This window comes from Sminthopsis crassicaudata, chromosome 2 (assembly GCF_048593235.1).
Source record: "Sminthopsis crassicaudata isolate SCR6 chromosome 2, ASM4859323v1, whole genome shotgun sequence".
NCBI classification, from domain to species: domain Eukaryota; kingdom Metazoa; phylum Chordata; class Mammalia; order Dasyuromorphia; family Dasyuridae; genus Sminthopsis; species Sminthopsis crassicaudata.
The window spans coordinates 44,984,881-45,009,185 of NC_133618.1; the positions used below are offsets into that span (position 1 = coordinate 44,984,881).

General features: G+C 42.9%; 1 long non-coding RNA gene across 4 annotated transcripts; it reads left to right on the forward strand.

Annotated features, from left to right (window-relative positions):
- Window positions 1-1,702: 1,702 nt before the first annotated feature.
- Window positions 1,703-13,273, forward strand: LOC141554316 (uncharacterized). Of its 4 annotated transcripts, none has more exons than XR_012485830.1 (4): window positions 1,703-1,848; window positions 2,802-2,863; window positions 4,645-4,859; window positions 12,187-13,273. It is a non-coding gene; the product is annotated as an uncharacterized LOC141554316 (long non-coding RNA). The 4 variants fall into 4 exon arrangements; XR_012485832.1 differs by having other exon boundaries at window positions 4,673-4,859; XR_012485831.1 differs by lacking the exon at window positions 1,703-1,848 and adding an exon at window positions 1,864-2,628.
- Window positions 13,274-24,305: the final 11,032 nt, after the last annotated feature.

The following is a 24,305-nucleotide window of genomic DNA, read 5'->3' on the forward strand; positions in this document are numbered from 1 at the left end:
CGGTAACCTTCCTAAATTAGGCAGCTAAGCAAAGGTAACACATTTGGCATTTCCTGATGCCATCAGGAGGCCTTCTTATGCCAAAGTTTAGTTTAGCAAAACATCTCCCTAGCTTCTCACCCCACCTTCTTCCATAGTTTAACTTTATTTTTTAATTGGCAAATCTTTCCCCCCCCCTTTCCATATTCACTCTTCCCCCTCCAGTGCTGTTGCCTTTTTAAGGAGAGTTAGGAAAGGATTTTTTTCTGTTTAGTTTTAGTTTTACTTTACTTGAAAGTTTTTTTTTTTTAATGATGTTTCAGTTGAAAGACTTTTGAGAATTCCATATAAACATGTTGCCTTTTAAAACTGCAGGTTGTTTTCATTTATTTCAGTTAAGATACCCAATGACCTCTGGAAACTCCAAATTTCAATTAAAATAATGATTTTGGACCTAGGATAATAAGACATTGAACTCTGCAAAGACCACATTAGGCTATCTAGAAAATCTTTCTGAAGGAAATAGTAATGAACATAAAAGAGTAAAATTCTCTAGGGGGACAAGGTCTGAAAGAATGCCTCCTTTTCCAGCAAGGCCTGTTAGGACCCAAAGTTGGGACCAGGCCACCTGAGACTCATGGCTTGGACTATTTATTGATTTTTGTCTTTGACCTGTGCCTGAGGTGGAGGGAAAGGTGGATAGTGATGCTGTGTTTGTCACTACTGAACCTTACAAGTAGTAAAGTAGAAAACACTGGCCTTGATATTGGGGGGCAAAATTCCATGGCTTTTGGAACAAAAGAGGCTGAAAATTCGGCAAACCTACAAAGCTCGGCAATGAAAGCAGCAGAAGCTGACATATTTTGTTCTCCAAAAGCATAAATCCTCCAAGTGGCTCCTAGTCCCTCTAAGACACACATGCATTCCTCCATCTGTCATTTTAGCTCATCTTCCTCTCCCAACTGTTCTTAAATTAAATGAATACTCCTAATGGGAGATTTTCTCATGAAAGCTTATGAGAATTTGTCCAAAGACAAATTAAAACATTGCAATGTAATCATACATCTGAACCCGCTAACAGCTTGCCTGGCTTTTTATCCAAAGAAGGAAATCAACCACTGGGGCCAAATGGACAGAAAAAACCCATCAATGATTAAAAAAGAAAATCAAACTAGGGGAAAATGGGACACTTTCTGGCTAAGGTTGAGCTACTTAGTTTAACTATTGAGTATATTACACAAGTTTCCATTATAACAAAGGCAACCAGAGGAAGCTTGGCTGAGAGGTTAAAGGGATGGCCTAGGAGCTAAAAAGATCCGAGTTCCATTTCTGAAAGCCCAGCCTCTAAAACCCACCGGCCTCTGGTTCTGGGCAGGTCACTCAGCCTCTCACCCATCGCGGGGCAAATTTCTGAGACCGTCCATTGTAGAGTAAGTACCAGCCTGTGTGGGTACAAGGGACTTCCTCACGTGGAATTTCCTTATCCTGAGGAACTCACAAGCCCAGTCCTGATCAGATCCCTCCCAAAGGCAAAATACACAAATCAGGAACATGTGAGCCTATTGTTAATATTTTCTATTGTATGTGAAGTGTTCTCAGAGCCAAGTCTCATTTTTCCATTCAACAAGCGTTCGTGGAGGGCAGTGGGTCGAAACAGTCCCTACCCTCAAGAAGTTTACATTGCAACTAGGGAGAAACAACATGCATCTATTGTACACGGGGATGGACCAGCCCCTGGAAGGGGAGGTGAAATTCAGGAATACGGCTGCAGCTTCAAGTCTGACAGACATTCAGCTCCCAGAGAGACAGAAGGAAGGAGGGAGTGTGTTCCAGGCGGGGGGTAGAGTCGGTCTGGACAAGGGCAAGGAGGTAGGGAGGGAAATACTGAAGGTGAACAAAAGTACCTGGCTGGACCTTGGAGGGTGTGAAGCAAGAGGTGTGTGTGTGTGTGTGTGTGTGTGTGTGTGTGTGTGTGTGTGTGAGAGAGAGAGAGAGAGAGAGAGAGACAGGGAGAGAGAGAGAGAGAGAGAGAGAGAGAGAGAGAGAGAGAGAGAGAGAGAGAGAGAGAGAAAGAGAGAGAGAGAGACAGAGAGAGAGACAGAGACAGAGAGAGAGAGACAGAGAGAGAGACAGAGAGAGAGAGACAGAGAGAGAGACAGAGAGAGAGATAGAGAGAGAGAGACAGAGAGACAGAGAGACAGACAGAGAGAGAGAGACAGAGAGAGAGAGAGAGAGAAAGAGAGAGAGAGATAGAGAGAAAGAGAGAGAGACACACACACTCACCGAGACAGAGACAGACAGACACACACACACACACACACACACATCGACACACAGAGATTCTGTTATGTAATAATCCTGGAAACAAAAGTTGGAACCAGGTTTGACAGAACTGAATTGCCAAATGGAATTTGCATTTGATCCCAAAGGCAACAGGAAGGTGTAGGACTCTGTTGAAGGGAGATGTGACAAGACTAGATCTGGCTCAGAGCAGAGGGGTTGGGGTGGGGAGACCGTGAGGAGGCTGCTGGTGGAGTTCAGGACAGAGGCAGTGAGGGCCTGAACTAGGGTGAGGGCCACATGGATGGAGAAGAGAATGGATTCAAGAGTCATGGACAAAAATGGCGTAATTTGGTCTATCCTTATTGGGTATGTAGGATGGGGAAGAGCTGGTGATGAGTGAAGGACGATGATGCCTTTGGGAAAAAGGGAAGTTTGGATTAGGGCTATTTCCATTGTAATAGTCACTCTTGTGCTAGTATTGTAATGGTCAAGTCCTAAATGAGGTATTCTGTCTACATTCTCCCTTCCCCTGATGGCAGAGAGGGGCAGTGCTGGCAGAGCTTCTTCCTCTTCCAGTTGGGGTCTGTTCAGTCATTTTCAGGTAAGTCTGACTTTTTGTGAGTTTATTTGGTTTTCTTTTTCTTTTTCCTTTTGACAGGGTACTAGAACAGTTTGCCCTTTCTTTCTTCAGCTCCTTTTACAGATGAGGAAATGGGGGAAAACATAGTTAAGCCACTTGTTCAGGGTCATAGTCCCATTAAGTATCTGAGGCCAAATTTGAACTCATGAATAGGGGCCTTCCTGACTCCAGGCCTGGTGTTCTATCCACTGGCCCACCCAGCCTCTATTTCCTAGTGGGAGTGGGCACTCTCCGCCTGGATCTTTGGTGGTGAGGGAGGATAAAGGCACTTTCTCCTCAGGCAGTAGTGGAGTTTAGGCTGGTACTGCCTACACCAAGCTGAGAAGGGCAGCTGATGAGGAAGCTTCCAGTATTAATCCTAAGAGAGCCAGAATTAGGGTATCTACCTTCCTGGCCCAATGAGTGACCAAAGGGAGAGAGGGATGTCAGTGTAGGAACATGTGTGCCAGGAAAGCTTCTATTCTCATTAGTTATGGTAGTCCCAGCCCACTTGGGCCATGGTAGTGTGCCCATTAACAGGTGCCATTAATGGGAATTCAGGCAGCAAAGAGTCCTAGAAATCATCTAGTTTACTTTTTTTATAGATGAGGAAAATAAGAGTGAGAAGTTACACAATTTACTTCTGATTACTTGAGTAGTAAGTTGCAAGTCAGGATTAAAATCTAGATCTTTTGCTCTTACAGTATTTTTTTCTTTCATTAATTTATATTTTATTTTATTTTTTTTGTCTGATGTCTTTACTTCCAAACTCCCCTCCTCTTACATCCAGAAAGAAAGCAAGGAAACAAAACTAGTCACAAACATCCCTTTGGCTACATCTAAATCAAACCATTCAAACCCATCCCTAAACAAAGCCCCAAACAAAAGCTTAACTCTGTACTCTGAATCTTTCATCTCCTTCTCCCTCTCTTTCTCTCTCTACTCCTCCTCATTCGCCCTTTTCCTCTCTCTTCTCCTTCCCTGTCTCCTCCTTTTCTCCTCCTCTCTTCTTCTTCTCTCCGTCTCTCTGTGCCTCTGCTTCTCTCTCTCTTTCTCTCTCTCTTTCTGTTTCCCTCTTCCTTTCCTTTCCTCTCTTTTTTTCTGTCTCTGTCTCTCTCCCTCCCTCCCTTCCTTTCTCTGTCTCTCGGTCTGTCTCTCTATCTGTCTGTCTGTCTCTCTCTTTCTCTCTCCCTCTCTCCCTTTTCTCTCTCCCTCTTTTCCTCCCTTTTTTCTCTGTCTCTATTTTGTCTCTCTCCCTCCCTTCCTTTCTCTGTCTCTCTTTTTTTCTCTGTCTCTGTCTATCTCTTTCTGTCTCTCTCTGTCTTTCTTTCTAGAGGTAGATAGCAAGTTTCATTCTAAGACCTCTAGAATCCTGGTTGGTCATTGTGTTGATTAGAGTCTGACTCTAAATTTCCACTGTGCCAAGCTGCTACTGATTTAAACAAGATTAATCAAGAAGTTAAAGGTGAACATGACAATGGACCATAGATTTCTTTGTTATTGCCTCAATACTTTATAAACTGCTGCCAGATTTGATAAACATTTATACTATAGTATTACATAATATCTTGCTTACTAAATTTCATTTAACAAACATTTATTAATTGCCTATTATGTGCAAAGCATTGTATGTACTAGGTAGTGAAGATCTAAAGATTACATAAAAGGCATAATCATTGTCCTTGATCAGCTCAAACTTCCTAAACACTCAAAGTGCCATAATCTAGCTATGAATCTGGTTCATTTTCTGCACATTTCTGTAGGGCAGAAATTTATTTATGCTTCTTGAAGGACCTGACGCAGAAAGAAATTAAGGCATTCTATAGTACGCCGCAGAGCTGAGAGCCAGGGATCCAGAGCATCGCTTACACAATCTTTTTGAGGACATCAGTGTGGATGGTCATGAGCCTGACTGCCATTATAAAGAGACAGTGATGTGCAGTGGAAGTGACACTATTTGAAGGCATGGGAACCTCAGGTAAATCACTTGAACTCTGTGCCTTATCTTCCTTGAATATATAGTAAAGGAATCAGTCTAGATGATCTCAAAGGGCAAGTGCATGCCAAAGTCTGTCATTCTATGATTTTTGCTTTTATTGAAATTAGCTTTGATGCCAATGATTCCTGAAAAAAAGTCTCAAGACCTCCAATAACCATTAATGAACCAATACAATAACCAATAACCATTTTTTTCCCTTGTATTAAACAGCTTTGTACTAATCAGTTGATTCATCATCAGTCAATGGACATTTTTTACTATGTTCCAAGCACTGTGTTAATCAATGGATATTGAAAGAAAAATGTGAAATAGTTCGTGCCCTCGAGGAGCCTGCCTTCTAAAAGAGGAGCCATGTACATGAAAGAGAATATATAGAAATGGAGCTTGCTACCCATAGCAGAGGCAGGTTCCTCTGAGTTACAATTTAGGTACCCCAAAAAGTTGGAAATAAAAAAGACAAATTAAAACAAAACAACAAAAAAGAATATATAGAATAGCTACAAAAGGAAGGCCAGTCGTTTTGGGAGGGAGAGAACCACAAGTTGGTTTATGGAGAAAGTAGGGTTTCCAAGACGCCCAGGTGAGGAGAAATTTGGCTTCTTGTCCAGATGTGCTGGGAAGTTCTTGGCAACCCACTTAATTTCCTCGGGGCTCCCTCCGCTCCTTTTAAGTGGTGATGATAACCTCTTCCCTCTGTGACTCATGCTCACAGGGTTGTGGGAGGATTGAATGAGTGACTGGGCAGCAATGGGCTTTGAAAAGCTGAGTGCTGTACCAGCGAAAGGGAATATGAAGTCCTCCTCCCAAGGAAAAAGATGATCTGTAACATGACGCGTGGCAACCACTTTCATTCCCGAATAGTCACATTGATTGTATTGGCTTACAAAACAGCACGGTGGGAAGAGAGCCTCAGGCGTACCTCCAGCTCTGTCTTTAGCTAGCTGTATGTTCTCGGATCCCAGTCACTTTTCACCTATAAAGTGATGGATTGGGCCTGATGGGTGGGGAAGGCAAGGGATGAGCACTTATACAGCACCTACTGTGTGCCAGGAACTATGCTAAGTACTTGACAATATCGTCTCATTTGATCTCAGCCACCTTGTGAGTAGGTGCTGCTGTGGAAAAAATGGAGGTCATTCTTAATGAGCTCCCTCTCAGGTCCTTTTCTCATCTCCTGCCATTACTCTCTTCACCCCATCTCACATGAAGAAATGGCCTTATTCCTACCAAGACTGACCACTCTACTAATTTATGTGATCCTTTTCTATCCTCTCTTTCAATAGATTGCCCCCTCTGTCATTTATTCTCAATCTCTCTACTGGCCCCTTCCCTATGACTACAAACATCTCCATGCCCTCCTATCCTGCAAAAAACCCTCATTTGATCCTTCCATCCCTGCTATCATCCTATCTCTCTTCTGCCCTTTGTAGCTAAACTTATCAAAAGGACTGTCTACAAAAACACTTTCTCTCCTCATTCTCTTCTTAACCCCCTATGCCCTTACAATCTGGCTCCTGACTTTATCATTCCGTCAAAACTATTTTCTCTGAAGTTACCATTGATCTCTTAGCTGCCAGATCCAAGGGCCTTTTCTCAATCCTTACTTGTCTTTATCTCTGCAGCCTCTGACACTATTGATCACACTTTCTTGATACTCTCTTCTGCCTAGGTTTTCAGGACACCCTCCTCTTTCCTGGATCTCTCTGTCTGTCCAAGCTTTTTCAGGCTACCGACTGGACCCTCATCTAGATCATACCTTCTGACCAAAGGTATCTGTCAAGATTCTTTCCTGCGCCCTCTTTTTTTTCCCCTCCTTTTTCTTCTCTTGGTGATCTAGGGACTAATTAGATCCTTGGCTTTCAAGGATTTAATTATTTTGACACGCTGATGATTGTGAAATAGACCTTTCCTGATGGATGTCTCCTGAGTCCCAATCTCACATCTCTAACTAGATTCCAGTAGACATCTTAAACTCAACCCATCCTAAACAGAACTCATCGTCTTTCCCCCTCAATCCTGCCTGCCCCGCCTCTGCCTTTCCTACTCCCATGGAAGGCAGCACCATCCTCCCAGTCCGTCAAACTCACAATCTAAGGGTCACTCTGGGTTCCTCACTGTCTCTCACTCCCCAGGATCCACGCTGTTGCCATTGTCTATTGATCTCCCCTTGGAACATCTCTTGAATATGTGCCCTTCTCTCCTCTGGCATTGCTTCCCCTTCCTTTTTCCTATATACCCTCATCACCTCTTGCTTGGATCATTGCAATAGCGGCTGGTGGAGGTGAGGTCTGCTTGCTTCAAGTACCTCTCTGTTCTGGTCCATCTCCCATTCAGCCACCAAGATTTTCCTAAATCACAGGTCTGACCATGTTAACCGCATCGCTCGTTTTCCCACTCAGTAAACTCCAGCGGCTCCTGATTAAGTACAAAATGCTGTTTGGCATTCAAAGCTTTCCATAACCTAGTTCCTTTCTACCTTTCCAGTCTTCTCACACTTTATTCCCTGACATGTCCCCTTCACTCCCATGACCCTGGTCTTCTGGCTCTTCCAAGAACAAGACACTGATTTCAGTTCTGGGCATTTTCTCTGTCTGGTTCATGCCTGGAATGGTCTCTCTGTCTCTGCTCCAATACTTCCCTGGCTCTTTTTAAAGTCTCGATTAAAATGTCATCTTTCAAAGGAAGCCTTCCCCAAACCCTCTCTGTTTTTCCCCCTCTGTTTACTATTTCCCATTTATCCTCTGTGTGTGTGTGTATGTGCCCTTATATATACGTATATATGTACATACACACATATTTGCTTTGTGTATATTTATGTTGTTTCCCCTCCCCTATTAGATTGTAAACTGCTTGAGGTAGAGATTATCATTTGCCTCTTTTTATATCCCTAGTGCTTAGGACAGTACCTGGCACATAATAGGTCTTTAATAAGTATTTATTGATTTATATCCCCTTTTCACAGATGGGGAAACTGAGGTAACCAAAAGTTAAGTGACTTGCCCAGGATCTCATGGCTAGTAAGTTTCTGAGGTCAGATTTGAATTCATTCAGGTCAGCTTTCCAGATATGCTCCCACCCACGAGCTTACTGATCTCTAATGTTTTTTCCCTACTATTAATGTACTAGGATTCTACTATGGAGACAGGGCCTAGGGTTTGGAGGGAAGAGTTGAGTTGTCTAATAGCAACTCCCTTCTTTTCAGAAGTGAGATTTTCCCCTAGTGTCAGCCTCTGCAGGATTCTTTTTGTCCACCACGGTCCAACAAAGCCGTGACCACACCTGCACGGTGACATCTTCCATCTGGGCCATGATTATCTGAAGGTCTTTGGCTCAAACATGGCCCTTCCTATTGAACACTATAGGTTCCTAACCATTTTTTCTTACTCCTCTCAGTCTTATTCTTAACCAGGATGAGTGACAGAAATTCAATACTGACCACTTCATTATCCAATGACCTTGTCCCTCTGGCCTTCTGCCCCCACTGGCTCTCCTGGGCAGTCTGCCCTACGTCACAAGTCCTCGTTAAAGGTCAGGACCTTCAAGCCATCAGTACTGGGCATGTTGTTTTAATATATCGCCAGAGAAATCATGCCTGTCAGAACTTATTAAGGCCCTATTTATGGATTGTTCAACAATACCCAGAATGGAGACAAGCTGCTACCTTTGAAGAACAATCATTACTAGAATTAACTTAGTACAGAGTGAAGATTATATTCCACTAGTGAGTCCCTTTTAATATGTCTCTACGCTCCCCAATAGGGCATTTTTTGTCACTGAATTGTAGAAATCCCCTTAAACAACAGTCACTTGAAGGAAAGAATGAAAGTGATATATTTTCTCTTGAAACCAGGCATAGAAATTAATGCCTTATTTTTTTGTGCCATGTACCGGGCTAATGCCATGGAGGCTCATGCTCAGTGAACTCAGTGCTCCCTTCTTTAAGGTATGGTTTCTATTTATTCAAGATGGCCAAGATGATTAAGCACATGACTCTAGGGCTGGCCCCTTATCATCAACCTTACAAGCACATAGGAAAGTTTGGGGACCTTTTGAGAAGCTGGGAAGCACCATGCTCCCTTTTATGCCCCACCTGAAATCCACCTCCAGAGGAGAAACTACAGAGATTTCTAGGTAATTGGGCTACAGAATATATTACTGTGAAGTTGGGGCTGCAACGTTGCTGGCTAGGGATTTCAACTGGTGCATGAGAGAGATAAGATGTCACCAAATTTCTCAGGAGTTTAATTGACAAGCATTTATTAAGCCTCTTATGTGCTAGCACTATGATGATCTCTGGGGAATTCAAATGTGAGCCAAAAAAAAATAGAAAAGAAAAATGAAAGAAAAAAAGTCCTTGCCTTAAAAAAAGTTCCCAAGTTACATGTAACAACAATTTTGTTTTGATGTACATGTACATTCATTTTAAAAATGTATTTCCTTTTGAATCATGTTGAGAGAGAAAAATCAGAATGAAAAGGAAAAACCATGAGAGAGAGAAAAAAAAGGAAGAAAAAAAGTGAACATAGCATGTGTTAATTTATATTCAGTTTTCCCAGTTCTCTCTCTGTTTGCAGATGGCATTTTTCCATCCAAAGTTTATTGGGATTGCTATGGGTCACTGAACCACTGAAAAGAACTAAGTTTGTCATAGCTGATCATCACACATTCTTGCTATTACTGTGTACAACGTATTCCTGGTTCTGCTTGTTTCTCTCAGCATCAGTTCATGTAAATCTTTACCTTAGGGCTTTCTAAACTCAGCCTGTTCACATTTTTTAATAGAACAATAATATTCCATTGCATTTATACACCATGACTTATTCAGCCATTCCCCAGTTGATGGTAATCCACTTAGCTTCCACTTTTTTGCCACCACAAAAAGAGCTGTAAAAATGCACTTATATGCAAATAAAAGTGTCACTTTGGAGCACAGATCCTAATGTGTAACATGAAGGTATCTTAAGTTTCCAGTTTTCGGCTGGCCCTTTAATCTGCACCAAGTCCAATTCACTTTTACAGATGTTTTCTTTTACTAAGAAATGAAAAAGTAAAGAACTCACCTTTCTGGTTCCCATAAAACAAGAACCCATCCAATTGTGCTGGAGTAGACTATTGGATAACGTAAATTAGGCCTTCAAATTCTAAGGAAGAAGAGGAAAAAATACCATAAGTAGGTACAGGAGGGTTTTGGCCAAGTGGCCAATAATTCATTGCTCCCTTCTCCTCCTTAGTCACTTTGCTAAAAGTCATTTTGGGAGAAGATCATTATGGAGAGTGAAAGGATGTTAAATTGCCTTCGGGTAAGCTAAAGCTATCAGCAACTAACATGGAGACCTATATGATTCTGAAATTTTGATATTGAGCTTTTCTAATCAACAGAAGTCTCTCTATGGCAGAGACTTAACAGAAATGGTTTAAAAATGAAATTCAGTGCTATCTGAGACAGACTTTAACCTTAGAAATTATAATCTTTAGAAATTATAGCATTTTCTGAGCTGTCACTAATGGTTAGAAAAATGCAAACTAAAACAACTCTGAGGTACTACTTCATACCTACTAGATTGGTTACTATGACAGAAGAGGAAAATTAGAGGAGATGTGGAAAAATAGGGACAGTAAGGCATTGTTGGTGGAGTTGTATACTAATCCAATCATTTTGAAGAGCAATTTGGAACTTTTCCCAAAGGGCTATAAAATTGTGTATACCTATCTTCTGACCTAGAAATACCACTACTAGGTCTATACTTAAAGAGAGTAAAGAAAAAGGAGAAGGACATATACATAAAAATGATTTATAACAGCTCTTGGTAAAGAATCAGAAATTGAGGGGATGCTCATCAGTTGAAGAATAGAATAAGTTGTGGTATATAACTGTGATGGAATAGTATTGTGCTATAAGAAATGATGAGTAGGGTTATTTCAGGAAAAAAAAAACTTAGAAAGACTAAGATATGAACTGATACAGAGTGAAATGAGCAAAACCATTATATATGGTGATAGCAATATTGGACCATGATCAACTGTATATGACTTAGCTAATCTCAGAGATATAATGACTCAAGGTATTTTCAAAGGATCTATAGTGACCAATGCTACCTGCCTCCAGAGAAAGAATTTAAAGAATCTGAATGCAGATTGACCTATATTTTATTTTTTACTTTTTTTACTTTATTATTTGTTGTTTTGCATTTTCTTTTTGCAACATGGCTAATAGGGAAATATTTTGCATGACTGCCTATATATAATCTATATTAAAGTGCTTGCCTTCTCAAGGAAGGAGGAGGGGAGGGAGATAAAGAATTTGGAACTCAAAATTTAAATCGAGTTATTTATATGTAATTGAGGAGAAAAAAAGAAATTACTGGGCTGAATTTTTAACAGCAAAAGTGCTGGTAGGCTGAGAATGTCCCAAACCCAAAGTCAACTAAGTTAATTTTCCTGCTGATTAAAGCTGGTATATTTTACCCCCTAGGCAATGGTATTTTTTTTTTTTACCTGTCCATCCTATGAAAAAGAATTCAAACAGTGTTAACTACTGAACACTTCTCCCGCTCTCTCTCTCTTTCCCTCGGTAGCTGTGGTGAATTTGCTGCCTTGTTGCAGCCCTGAACCTATCCATCAAGTCTAAAGGAAGAGAGAGTTAGAAAGGCAAACATTATCTGTGATCAATATCTTTACAAATCCAAAGGAAACCCCAGCTCCCGAAGGGTTAAGCCTGGGAAGGAAAAGCCATCAGACTGTTTAGTGAGCTAATGTTTTTATTGATGGGGGAAGGCCTTTAAGTCCTCCACAGGAAAAGTGGGGAAAGTAGCAGATTGGCTGGAGAGAAGGAAGGGAAGAAGAAGAGCGGAGAATTTGTGATTTTGTGAGAAACTGATTTTCTTGACGATTCTCTCTGTTTTATGTCCGCCTGCCATTTTAACTCATCGTATCATTAATCTAGCTAAAGTATGAGATAGTCCAGAACTTAAAATAATTCCAGACGGTCCTGGTCCTTTCTCCATCCTCCCCTCCCCTCCCCCAAATGTAATTCACATCTTCCTCTAACAACCTTGCTATAATGCACATCCCCAGCTAATGCCCACAGTGAAGTGCACATCTTAATTTAACAACTATGGGATAAAGCACATCTCCAGCTAATATCCCTAGTATAATACATATTTCAGCCTAACTACCCTGACATAACACTTCAATCTAATTCCCCTGCTATAAAGTACATTGCAATCTAACACCCTCATATAATGCACATTTCAGACTATTATTTTGTATTTTGGAGGCTGTATTTTGATATGTGTTTTCCATTAAGGAGCAGAGATGTCTGGGGACCGCCGCCATCCCCCGTGGTAACAGCTCCGATCCAAACCCAGCTCCTGCACAGACCTCGGCTGCCCCGGCCCTGATGGATGGGCCCCAAACCGTCCCTTTTCAAGAGCTGGGCCCAACTGTGATTCGTTTCTGAGCCCCACGCCTTAAGCCTCTTGGTGGGAGTGGGGAACGGCCCCCAGCCCGGCTGTCACTCATCAGGACAAGCGGTCCTGATGGACCTTCTCTGGGACAACCGGACGTCACTGGACCGCCTGAAACGGTCAGGGGATCTGTCTCCGGTCAATGCCAGGGTCAGGGGTCAGGGTGTAGCTGCTCGCTAATAGAGTGAGCTAACATTGTCGCCAAATTGCTGGCATAAAAAGACAATGCCCACCTCCTGCGGCCGGCCTTACCCTGGGGGAGGGGGTATTGGTTTTATTGGAAACCTGCCACTCTCAGAGGTGATGGAAGGAGCCGATAGCAGCTAAAGGCCGTTTGATGGCTGCTGGAGAGCCGCTGCAGTGGTCGGTGACCATCGGGAAGGCCGGGCATTCACCGAGCCAGCCGGCAGCTTCTATTGATGGCCGGCTTTTCCTCACTTGACGAATCTCTCTCGAGCTTTGCGGGCAGCTGGGACATTGTTCAGTCCTAGTCACGGGCCTCTGGCTTGACAGCCTGCTGGCTCCTGGACAGCGCCTTCCCTGTGGCCCAGATCATTACAGAGGTTGCTCTCATTGACTGGAGAATGCTTCCTTCTCTTATCAGCTGGATACCTGTGTCCCGCTGGCAATGGGGAGGAGGTCGGAAGGAATGAGCTGGAAGGAGGCATGAGGGAATGAATGGTCTTCCCTGGTCACCCTTGGGTTTTGGAGTTCAAGACCAAGAAGCAGAGCCCAGGTTTGAATAGAGTCTAAGAACTAGAGTCACACAGCTAGGAAGTGTTGAGTGTCTGAGATCAGATTTGAACTCAGGTCCTCCTGACTTCAGGGATGACTGTGCCATCTAGCTGGCCCAAGAATAGGAGTATTTCAACAGAAATTTAGTCTTTCCAGCTCTGAATCTAGGGCTGCTGGTTTTTGATATATCATTGGAAAAACTTTTTTTTTTTTTTTCCGTCGATTGCTAATGTCTTAAATATATTTACCAAAATAAAGATATTTTCTGGATAGAATTGTTTTTTTTGTTTGTTTGTTTTGTTTTTTGCTTTTTTAAAATTTGACTTGTGATTTCATCAATACAGGGAGCTCCCAGGTTAGAAACTTCCTTCAGTGCTGAGTGGTACCTTCTCTACAACTTATTCCTTAGCGAGAATTGTCAGGAGGCTCTAAGAAGAGAACTGACCTGTCCAGGGTCACACAGCCTGGACGTAGCAGGGCTGGAACCTGGGTCTTCTTGGTTCTGACTTCAGCTCTCTCTCCACTGGGCCAAGATGTCTCTCTTCTACTCATATTTGTAAATGACCTCATTACTGTGCATAAGGAATCAAGAGCAAAATGGAGCTCAGCAAAAGATGCAGGCAGGGAAGGGAACTTAGAAGAAATAAAAATACTATAGAAAAACAAGATGGAGATTGACTGAAGGGTGAAGGAGAGAGAGAAAGACTTAGGGTCTTGGAGGATCACCAGCTCAAATTGAGTCCAGATACGCCATTGTTAGAAATGGGGTATTAGAACAGTCGAGTAGGAGAATAACCTGTGGATGCTACAAGTTAATGCTTCCTTTGTGTCCATTGTGCTCTAAGAGATTCTTACAGGAAGAGGAGGGTTTGGTCCTGGGGTTTCCAACTCGATGTAAAGAACATGGAGAGGATTTAGAGGGAAAGGAGCGAGAAGTATAAAACGAAGGAGAATTATTTCACCTGGGAAGAGAATGAAGGGCAGCTTAATAAAGACCTTCAAGTGGATGAAGAGGCTATACACAGTGACAGGCCGAGTGGAATCGGCTGATAGCAGGGACTTTCCGAAGATGAGGGTCATTAAACGTGGGACTGTGTGAGCTGAGAAGGTGGGCGTTTTTTATTTTCTATAAGAACAAATGAAACAACTCTTTGTTTGGAACAAGTGAGGCAAACATTCCCAGACAACAACAACACTTGGGTCAGAGGGGTGGACTAGATAACCCTTCAAATTTTACGTGCCTAAATATAAAGACACCTCTTAAGAGCTCAGAGAAGACTGCGTACGGTTTGGATTTCTGTGGCTCTTTGTACATTCTCTCCACGTTGTTAACTTGGGCCCTGATTGGGGGGGATTTCTGTGGATGTCACCATGCTTAAGAAGAAGGTTCCTCCTTCCCCACCAGCTTCATGCCCAGTCTGTTCTTCAAGTGATGCTATCTCTGCAGTGTTTCTGGTTATGGTGTTTCCCTTGAGTCAGCAGAGTTCCGCTCAAAATAGTTCACTTCATCTTTTTCTCTTTCACAATGAATTTTTCAGCTTTTAGTATGTTCATGCGGCAAGAGTGAGGGGCAGCCGGGAGCCAGTCTGTGCGCCCGTCGGGCATCCCTGAGACGTGGAGCCAGTGAGAAGGCCACCAGATGTTGGGTAGCCCCTCCTGTAGTGAACTTAGGGTTACAAATGTATGATAATTGCACAGGATGGGCAAACGTGGATAAGCCAGTACCTTTGGAGGAAATGTCCAGTTAATAAGATCATAGACCCATTGGCATATGGCTTCAATGTGACCGTAATTATAGTTAGTCTTGCTCCCCCATTTGTTTTTAATCAGAGAAGTTATCTTATTGGCAAATGTAAAAGAAACAATCTTTGATAAGAATGTGTGAAAGGAATTTTCTCATTTATTGCTAGTACCTTTTTTCTGCTGATTATTTTATTTATCCTGTAGGTAGCATGTTTGTACAGAGTTGTTTACGTGTGGTCTCCCTCATTAGACTGTTTTTTTTAAACCTTTCACTGTTTCTCTTGTGTTTAGGAGAGTGCATTGATGAGATCTTTCCCATAGCTGAAGACGACAATCGTCATAAGTTCAAGTCTCATTATCATATACAAGCTGGACACATCCAGTGACTTTAAGTTGACAGGGTTAGTGTTCCAAAAATCTTAGTGTAGTTTTAAACACAGTGACTTTGGGGACATCTTATGTATTTGGTGATTATAAAATAGTTTACTTTAAATGTGAAATAGTTCATATTTATAGAGCACTTCATGGTTCACAAAGTATTTCTTGACAATTCTGGAAGGAATATGTATAAGGATTATTCTCATTTTCTTGTGCTTCAGAAAAACTATAATTTTTTTCACAGCAATATGCATTGAAAATGACAAAGATGACTTAGATCCAGCTCTGCTGACCCTAAATCCAAAGCTCTTTTGATTCTACTACATCACCTTTTCAACTGACCTACTTTGCCAATGGCCCCTTTTGTTTCCTGACAGTTTCATAATTTCTTATTCTTGAGAATATCATTTTAGAATTTGCTTCCAAAGCAGTAGCAGCCAGTCAATAATGGTGTCTAATAATTCCCTGGACTAACTAGAATCCCTTAGGTTTGTATATTATGGTCAGTCAATAGGAGAATGGGGAAAGCCATAAATGTTTTGGGCGGATGCTTGGGCCAATACTTCCTCATACATTCACCTCCAATGATGAGTTCAGGTCAAATCAGATCTAGAGGCACAGGTGCAGACCAACTAATACTAACTATAACTGGCAACTAGATGGCAAAGTGGAGGCATCTAGGTGGCACAGTGGATAGAACGCTGGGCCTGGGATAGGGAAGAGCCGAGTTAAAATTCTGCCTCAGACACCTACTGTGGTCCTTGGCAAGAAGTCTCTCTTTGCCTCAGTTTCTCAAACTGCAAAAAGGACTAAAAATAGCACTTACCTCACAGGGTTCTTGTGAGCATCATTGCTGTAAAGAACTTAGCACAGTGTCTAGCATATAGTAGGTATCCCTTTCCTCTTCCCTTATAAGATACCATGAGGGTCAATACAAAAGAGGTTTGATGTAGTGGAAATTGTGCTGATTTTGGATTTGAGGACCTGGATTCAAATCCTGACTCTGATACTAATTATCTATATGACTTTGGGTAAAGTCCCTTGGCTTTCCTGAGCAAGCTTCAATTTCCTTATCTAAAAAATGGTTTGGGGCTATTAGACTGCGAAGGTTCCTTCTAATTCTAGAGTGACGAAAGAGGCAATATTGATAAAATCCCCAACACAGTGCCTGATAAATAGTAGGCACTTAATAGATGTTTATATTTTTTTTGCCCATTGAACATTGATCCTTATATTTTCTTGAATATAATTAGTATATATAACAGATATAAGAATCTAACAAGCATCGGCTCTGCACATGAAGAGCTTGGTGCAGATATGTAAGAACAGAAAAAGTTTTAAGAAAATTTATACATTCATTTATAAATGACTAAAAACTTTTTTTTTTTTTGCATTTGTCTTTCTATCTCATCTAGACTAAGAAGCATCACAGTCATGCAAGGCTGATCCCACTACTGACTGGCCTGAATTTTTTGACTTGTTCCATTTCTGATCTGGACCAGTTTGCTCTTCCCTTCCCCCTGCTCTACAGGTCCACCATATTTGTATTGGACTTAGTGTGAATATCTAGTCATCTTTAGCAGTAAATGATCCACTAACCTTAGTCTTCCCAGAAGCAGGTATATTAGTTGTGTACCTTGCTTAGCTTGTAAATGAGTATTAAATTAACATAATGCAGAGTATATTGTGATGATGATCACAGAATAAAGGATAATTAGAATAGGATTGATTAAGGAAAGCTTAGAGTTGATAAGTTTAACTTAGGTTTTGTGGCAAGGAAGAAGGCATTCCAGAGGAAACAGGTAAAAATAATTATGTGTGGTGATTGTTGAACAAATTTATTTAGCCTTGATGAGAATTTGATATTCAATTTTTATGTTAAATATGTGTAATTATTTAAAACATATTTCCATATTTGTCATGTTGTACAAGAAAAATCAGAGCAAAAGGAGAAAAAAATAAGAAAGAAAACAAACAAATAAACAAAAAGGTGAAGAAACTATACTTCAATCTGTATGTATTCAGTCTCCATAGTTCTCTTTCTGGCTATAGATGGCATTTTCCATCCTAAATCTAAAGGAATTTCTTTGAATCATCGCTTTGTTAAGACGGACCAAGCTGTTAACAATCAACATCAACTTTAAAAGAGGTCTAGGATGTACAGAGAACTAGGATCGTACAGGAACTTTGTTAGGCTCTGGAGATGATACACAAATGAAATAAATTTCTTGTTCTCATGGCACCCACAATCTAGTGGAAGGACACCGAATAGTCTAGTACAAAACCACACCCAGGTGAATAAAAAAGGAGAAAGGCAAGCGTGATAGCATGTGTGAAAGAGGAAGAATCATTACTGACTAGGGGTGGAGAAAGATGGATGGGAGAAGGCAACATAGGGGAGATAACAGCTGACCTGGACCTTAAAGCACAGATAGGATTTCAACAGGCAGAGAGAAGGGAGAGTATATGTGCAGGTTAAGTGTAGGTGAGGGTTTGGAGACAGGATGGTACCAGATATAAGAGGAGCATTAAAAAGACAAGTACAGAAAATGGAAACAAGTTGTGTGTAAGGCAAGGGGAGATCAAAGAAGGGATAGGATTGCTATTTGGGAATGAAGATAATGGATGATGGAGGAAAAGATAGAACCATTCAATCCTCACATTGTTTCTCTTTTCTCTACTAAGAAGAGGAATCTTAAAGAGTGGGGAAGGATCCCAAGAAACTATTTTAATGACCTAGAAAAAATAACAACAAAATTCATCTGGAAGAGTGGGGAAGGAGAGAATAAAAATGCTTAGTAGGAGGTTGAAATTCAAGAAGGGCAAAGATAATAATAGAGCATATAGGTGATTCAATTCATTCACCTTACCTGGGGCAGGTGAACTACATTCTAGAAAATTGAAAGAATTGATATACAAGATTGATGAGTTGCTTTTGCTAGTCTTTAAAAAATTTTGAAGATAAGTGGACATGACTTTGATTTCTGATACAACTTTAAATGTATTTATTAAATCATGATAAATGAGCCTTTAGAAGGAAGTCTTAGAAGCCCGCATGGCTTTGTTAAAGCACACATCATACCATACCAATCTCCTTTCCATTTTTTTTTTGTCCGGCTTATTGAATTGGTAAAACAAGGAAATACTATGGACAAAGTATACTTGGGTTTGGCTCATGGACAAGATGGAGAGTTGAGGGCTAGGCGATAATGCAGTTTGACATATCGAGAACTGGCTGAATGGTTCTCCTAAAGAGCAATGGAAGAGCATTGCTCTTTAGGAGAAATGGAATGTTAACCTGGGGAGGAATCTCCGGTTGAGTGCTGTAGGGAACAATCGTTGACATAATTCTGCTCTGTCTTTATATTAAATGCTTGGATGAAGTTACATATGGCTTGATAATAAAATTTATAAGTGATACAAAGCTGGTAAGGATGGCTAATATGCTAGACAAGAGAGCCGAGATCCAGAAAGACTCAATAAGCTAGGAACAATTGGCTGAATAGAGAGACAAATGTAAAGCCTTGGATTTAGGTTAAAATAAATTCTTGCAAGAGTCAGGGATTAGAACAGCATGGCTAGATAGCAGTTGGTGTGAAAAAGCTCTAAGAGTGTTAATAGGCCTCAAGCTTAAGAAGAATCAGTGGGCAGATATGGCAGCCAATAAAGGCAATGGGATCTTAGGCTATAAGATCAAGAGGCAAAGTGTCAAGAATGGGGGCTGTTGTTGGCTCCTCTGGTCTGGGGCACCTTACACAGTTCTTGCTGTGTTCCCCTTTCGGAGGCATTGGAAAACAAGTGCATCTGAAGGAGAGAGGGCAAGATGGTGGGAAAGCAGAAAACCACCCGACAGAAAAGTGTCTGTTGAAGCAAGTGGAGGTATTTATTTGGGAAAGGACTGAGGCGGGGTCTTGTACAGGAGGACTTTACATGGAAGAAGGGTAAGTTTTTTCAGTCCCGTTCTAGGGGGCAAACTTAAGAGCAATGGGTAGAAATTAGGTAGATTTCAGTTTTACTTACAGAAAAAATTCCAAATATGGACCATATCATCCAATAGTGGGCTGCCTACTACTAGAGGTCTGTAAGGAGAACATGTCCCTGTTTACTGGGGATTAGTGGGGAGTAACGACTAGCCAAAGACCTCTGAAGTCTTCTCAACCTCTAGGATTCAATGATTCCTTAGGTTATCATCCTTAATATGAAGGATTAAGCAAGGCAAGGGAAATTCCAGGTTTGATTCAAAGCCCCCCGTGTATTAGGGCAGTGCTAAGGATCCAGCCAATTGTGAAAAACCCAGAATCACATGAGCCTTACTCTACAAAGTGATCTTGGAAACAGTTCACTTTCCTGGGGTTTCTCTAAAGGAGGCAGGCCCTGGAGAAGAACCACAAGGAGCCATTTACTGGGATACACGGATCTTCCTGCAGGTCTAGGATGAAATGCAGACCCACTCTCAGGTATCATCAGCCCTGCTTCTAGCCCAGTTCCATTACTGGGGGAAGCAGCTGCCACGTGGACAGAACCTGGTGACTGAGTGACAGCTCCGGCCTCCTCAGCTGCCACAGACACTGAACACTAGGAAAAGAACGTTCCACCAGCAAAATTCTTAGCTCTTCCAAAAAGGTTCAGTATCAGAAAGTTATGGTTTTGTCAGAGGAAATGACAGTAAAAAAAGATGCATTACCATCTACATGCTGTCACACCATGCATGGGACCTTTTCATCTGACTTATAGCTGAGACTTCTGTATCTTGTCTCTTCTCCTCCCTCCCTCCCTCCCTTCCTCCCTCCCTTCCTTCCTCCCTTCCTCCCTCCCTCCCTCCCTCCCTCCCTCCCTTCTCTCCTTCCTCCCTTCCTCCCTCCCTTCCTTCCTTCCTTCCTTCCTCCCTTCCTCCCTCCCTTCCTTCCTTCCTTCCTTCCTTCCTTCCTTCCTTCCTTCCTTCCTTCCTTCCTTCCTTCCTTCCTTCCTTCCTTCCTTCCTTCCTCCCTCCCTCCCTCCCTTCCTCCCTCCCTTCCTTCCTTCCTTCCTTCCTTCCTTCCTTCCTTCCTTCCTTCCTTCCTCCCTCCCTCCCTCCCTCCCTTCCTCCCTCCCTCCCTCCCTTCCTCCCTCCCTCCCTCTCTTCCTCCCTTCCTTCCTTCCTTCCTTCCTTCCTCCCTTCCTTCCTTCCTTCCTTCCTTCCTTCCTCCCTTCCTCCCTCCCTTCCTTCCTTCCTTCCTTCCTCCCTTCCTCCCTCCCTTCCTTCCTTCCTTCCTTCCTTCCTTCCTTCCTTCCTTCCTTCCTTCCTTCCTTCCTTCCTTCCTTCCTTCCTTCCTTCCTTCCTTCCTCCCTCCCTCCCTCCCTCCCTCCCTCCCTTCCTCCCTCCCTCCCTCCCTTCCTCCCTCCCTCCCTCTCTTCCTCCCTCCCTTCCTTCCTTCCTTCCTTCCTCCCTTCCTCCCTCCCTTCCTTCCTCCCTTCCTTCCTTCCTTCCTTCCTTCCTTCCTTCCTTCCTTCCTTCCTCCCTCCCTCCCTCCCTCCCTCCCTCCCTCCCTCCCTTCCTTCCTTCCTTCCTTCCTTCCTTCCTTCCTTCCTTCCTTCCTTCCTTCCTTCCTTCCTTCCTTCCTCCCTCCCTCCCTCCCTCCCTTCCTCCCTCCCTCCCTCCCTTCCTCCCTCCCTCCCTCTCTTCCTCCCTCCCTTCCTCCCTTCCTCCCTCCCTTCCTTCCTCCCTTCCTTCCTTCCCTCCTTCCTTCCTTCCTTCCTTCCTTCCTTCCTTCCTTCCTTCCTTCCTTCCTCCCTCCCTCCCTCCCTCCCTCCCTCCCTCCCTCCCTCCCTTCCTTCCTTCCTTCCTTCCTTCCTTCCTTCCTTCCTTCCTTCCTTCCTTCCTTCCTTCCTTCCTCCCTCCCTCCCTCCCTCCCTTCCTCCCTCCCTCCCTCCCTTCCTCCCTCCCTCCCTCTCTTCCTCCCTCCCTCCCTCTCTTCCTCCCTCCCTTCCTTCCTTCCTTCCTTCCTCCCTTCCTCCCTCCCTTCCTTCCTCCCTTCCTTCCTTCCCTCCTTCCTTCCTTCCTTCCTTCCTTCCTTCCTTCCTTCCTTCCTTCCTTCCTTCCTTCCTTCCTTCCTTCCTTCCTTCCTCCCTTCCTCCCTCCCTTCCTTCCTCCCTTCCTTCCTTCCTTCCTTCCTTCCTTCCTTCCTTCCTTCCTTCCTTCCTTCCTTCCTTCCTTCCTTCCTCCCTCCCTCCCTCCCTCCCTCCCTCCCTCCCTCCCTTCCTCCCTCCCTCCCTCCCTTCCTCCCTCCCTCCCTCTCTTCCTCCCTTCCTTCCTTCCTTCCTTCCTTCCTTCCTTCCTCCCTCCCTCTCCCTCCCTGCTTCTGCTCTCTCTCAGATACATGACACACAAGATGTCTGCATTCTTCATTGCATTCTGTCTGTTACAGGGAAGCTCATGCTTCTTACTAAGGATGCTAGTTTAAGGAGGAACGATACATGCTGGACAGAAAGGCGTCCCTCCCTCCAAATGAAGTTCTCTTGCATTTACCCGGGAGAGAATTAGACAATTGTCAAGATCTCTAAAGTACACGATGACTTCCTTCCTGCCATACCTCAGGACCCCGGGTTCCAGCAGCGCTAGTCAGGGATGACACTGAGTCTAACACAAAGCTGCCCGCCATCTTGGCCTTCCTCTCCCTTCCCTCCCCATCAGCCCATGGCAAATTTTGCATATTCAAGTATCTTCTTCTATTTCGAACTGTCAGAGAGGGTGACAGTTCTAGGATTTTTCTTGCATTATCAAGAGAGATTATTTTTAACCCAAATTATTTTGCATTGTAAATGTTTAAATCCACATTAAGACCAGATTAATTCAGGAAGCTGCCCAAAGGATATTTGCTGGGAGAAAATAATAACAAATGACATGACCACATCCCATCTCAAAGTGTATTTAAAAAATGGAAAGTGGAGGGTTAAGCAGTTCTGGAGGAAGGGCTTCTCCCCAGGTAAATTCCCTCTCCTGGACGCAACATTGGTGTCCAAACAAGACCTTAGTGCCCCTCCCCCCGCCCCACCCCCACCCCTGGAATTAATAATGCAGATAAGTCTGAAATAAATCAGGATTAGTGTTAACTGAATCTTGGGGTTTAGCTGCTATAAGAAAATGAAAAGAGAAAAACAAATCTGTTGCTTTAACGGCCCGGGCTGGGGTGGGGGGAGAGGGGGTGCGGAATTATAAAGAACTGAGGGCCAGCTGAGCTGGGTAATCAAAGAGCTTCTAATCACCGCAGCTCTGGGGCTGTGTTCAAAGGGTCTCGCCTGACCACAGGCTGTGCAAGGTCACAAGTGAAATGCAGATGCGGAGGGGGAGGGGGCCGGGTTTTGGACAGCTCGGCTCGGGCCGTGCGAGGGGGAGCCTGGGCCCGCCGAGGCCTCTGCGTCTCATCCGGGGCTAGGGTCAGAACCGCTCAGTCTCCCAGACGCCCGCGCGTGGGAGCCGGCCTCTCCGCCCGTGCTCTCTGGCCTGGGCATCCGCAGCGTGGATGGTCCTCCCTCCGCGCCACTGAGGCGGCCCCATCATTCTCACCTGGCGCCCGCGCTACAGAGAGAGATCGCCAAGGGTGGAAAGCCGCGCTTAAAAATAGTCTTCCCTTTCCGGAGTGATTTTGATTCAGTTCCTCGTCATCCCTCGCCTTCTCCCGAGAAAGCATCAGTTTTACAAGGGAAATCAATTAATCAATCAACAAGTATTTATTAAATGCCTAACGCGCGTCACTGCCTTAGTCTGCGGGGATAAAAGGCAAAAGTAAGACCATCCCGCCCGTGAGGAACTCGGTGCCTTTTTGAATGAGCGGAAAAAGTAGCTTGACCCTCTCTGGGTCAGCACTGGGCTAAGCTTTGGAAATACAAAACACCAAGACATTATTCGCCCCTCGTGTCTCAAATTTTATTTTTTATTCTGATTTAAGCAGCAAAAAAGAACATTTCTATATATCTACATGTATCGGTAAAAAACAACTGAATAAAAGAGATTTTACATGAAAATGTGAATGCTTAGTATAGATTTCCAAATGTTACTTTCAAGGCTGTCCACTGTATTTCCTTTTGAAATTGATTTAATTCTCTCCAGTATATTTTAAAACATGCTTCAGTGATTCTCTTTTCTTTATTTCTTCTTCCTTTTTTGGCCAACCTCCCCTCTAACTTTCCTCTCCCACCAATAAAAAGATAGTCACACTCCTTGTAATAACAATCCCATGCATGTACTTGCCATACCCCAAAATGTCTGCTCCGCACTGTTCTCAGGTCTACCGCTTTTCTGTCAGAAGTTGGATGGTATGCCTTTTATTTTTTTTTTTTTTAATGAATCCTATGGAATCAGGTTGGTCACTGTATTCATTAGAGCTCTTGAATCTTTCCAATATTTTCTTTATATCAACATTTCTATATAAATTTTCCTCCTGGTCCTTATTACTTCACTCTTAATAAATTCATGTAGAGATCATTATATACGTCAACAACAACACTGTATGATGATCAATTCTGATGGACGTGGCCCTCTCCAACAATGAGATGAACCAAATCAGTTCCATTTGTATAATAATGAACTGAACCAGCTACACCCAGCGAAAGAACTCTGGGAGATGACTATGAACCTCTACACAGAATTCCCAATCCCTCTATTTTTGCCAGCATTTTTGATTTCTTTCACAGGTTAATTGTACACTGTTTCCAAGTCTGATTCTTTTTGTACAGCAAAACAACTGTTTGGACGTGTATACATATGTATGCATGTTTAATTTATACTTTAACATATGTAACATGTATTGGTCAACCTGCCATGGGGGGGGGGAGGAGGGAAAATTAGAACAAAGGGTTTGACAATGGTCAGTGCTGTAAAATTACCCATGGATATATCTGGTAAGTAAAAACTATTCAATAAAAAAATAAATTCATGTAGATCCTCCCAGGTTTCTCTGAAATAATTTCTTTTTTAATTTCTTACAGTAAATTACAATTTCCTTTACATCCATATATCATAATTTGTTTAAACATCCCTAAGTAGATGGGCACCTCTTTGTTTCTAGTTCCTTGTATGATGTAACCTTTTATATTCAAGTCATATTTCCCTTTGGAGCTATGAATA